We start from the raw sequence: 2,136 nt of genomic DNA, 5'->3' as shown, positions 1-2,136 counted from the left end.
TTTTCTCCTTTGCTGGAATTGTTTCCTACACTAGATTGTCTGGCTTGCCTTTTTAATGTTGTCTACTGACCCCGCCACCTAGCAGATGCTCTGTCAGCGCCAAGGAAGCTTTGCATTCGTTATCCCACAAGGACAGAAGAAGCTGTCAGAATCAGGCTGTGATTTTACAATGATCTATATAAAAATGATCTAAGTGAAAGCTACTGGAAAAATATGTGGTCTTGCTCTCTTGCCATTGATTGGTTGTGGCACCAGTTGAGCTAATAAGAGGGGGTGGTGAAATGAATTAAATAATTGATACTGTATGGCAGAACATGTATCATTTTCATTTGGGTAGGGTTTTTTGCCTTGATTAATTTTTGTGTGCAGCTCACCGTGTGGTTGTACAAGCTCCACTAGCTGGCCCATTGTAAAGAGCAGGAATATGGACTGAAGAAAGATGGCAAATTAAATGAGCTTAAAGTAGATATGAAAGAACAGCTTAAGAAAATCATTTTCACTCTGCTTCAAGGCCAAGCTAGGTTTGTGGACTTGCACTGTCTTGGAGGGAGAAAGGCACATCCTGAAGTACAACAGAACTTCAAAGACCTGGCTTGCGCTGAGGCAGTAATTTGGTCCCTTCACTTGGTTCCAATGGTAAAATCCGATCTGTAAATTACTGTTGCAAGATTGTCCAGGAATCTGAGCACAACAGTATCAAAACACCTGGCTGGTCATGTTCCCTCGGGAGCAATATGGCCCATCCTAGCCATCATCAGCTTGCAACTCTTGTTAGCATGGCTCCTCTGGATCAGAAGTTGTATTTTAAAGTAATCATCTACTGATTGAAGCTTTGAGATCAGGGGAAATACCCTGCCTTTCCATGGAGCAAATCTCTGATCCCTTGAAGACACAAACCAGGCATGAATCTAGTAGCACTTACAGTAGGAGAATTTACAGTTGGAGACCATTTCATCTGAGGAATACCACATTCACGGATCAGGATCTGAGCAGGTAAGCTACAACTGAATTTTTGTATGAGACTGTGTACTGTAAGTTTACATATGGGTTACCTTCTGACCACAAAGCTAGAGAGTACTCTTTCTGTCAAACCTCCACGTATTTGTGTGTGTAAGCATGCGCATGAACTTCTCAAGGAAAACGTGTTAAGGAAAAAGCCAAGATAGCTGGGATGTACTTATCGGAAGTAGAATTCAGCCAGGAGATAGGCTTAACAACGTAACTGCTACAGATAATATCACGGACCACATGACCCGTGGCCTTGGATATATACTAATGCACTTGTGTTTCTTAAACCACAGTGACCTTCGAGGTCTATGCTAGGAATGAGCTTAAAATTTACTCAGAAGAATGTCACCTACTGAATCACTGATGTGATTTCCAGTAGTATGTGGGGCTTTTCCTTTTACGTGGAGGCATTCAGCAAAGCCGAGGTCAGGTTTGCACAGCTCCCGTTGTGATAATGGTAGTTACTCTGAGAAAATGCCAGTGAGCTGTGTCCTTTGCAAAACTGATCTTTTTGGAGAACTAAATAGAAATGTGCCCTGGTTGTTGGCAGAGAATTACTCCGAATACCTGAACCTTGCCAGTTAGTCTTAAAATCAAAGAAGCAGCTTATTAAAACTGTCTGGATCTCGGTGTGAGGCACAACGGCATTATGATGCCTCAGTAATTTTTAAGAACGTAAACCGAGCTCTCAAAATAAACTGTTGACAATACAGTGGCTGAAGCGCCCCGTGACCCAGTACTTTTGTACTGCTCCACTGAGTGTTTTTCTCAACATTTCTGACCATTTGGTGAAACCGTAAGTTACAGAATATGGAGTGAGCTTGCCCTTTCAGATTTTCTGCCTGGTCGTTTCTCCTCAGAAGCGAAGGAGTTGTCAACGTTGAGTTGGAAGACCTCTCCGAAGCTTGCCGTTATGACACAAGGCGCACGGAAACCGCTGGGTCTCCTTCTCCTTGCTCTGCGATTAAACTGGAGGGACAGCAGAAAGTGCCAAATAAGCGCAGAGGCTTTAAAATACTCCTCGCCAATGCGGGTATCGCGATTTTGCGCCCCCACCCCAGCACGGCGCGGACGCTTGCTCCCAGCTGCGTGTCCCGCGGGGCGGGGAGGGCGGCGTGCCCTGCCCTC

Source organism: Egretta garzetta, unplaced genomic scaffold (genome assembly GCF_000687185.1).
Source record: "Egretta garzetta isolate BGI_Z169 unplaced genomic scaffold, ASM68718v1 scaffold2, whole genome shotgun sequence".
Taxonomy (NCBI): domain Eukaryota; kingdom Metazoa; phylum Chordata; class Aves; order Pelecaniformes; family Ardeidae; genus Egretta; species Egretta garzetta.
The sequence above is the reverse complement of the archived record's forward strand: the minus strand, read 5'-3'. Positions refer to the sequence as shown.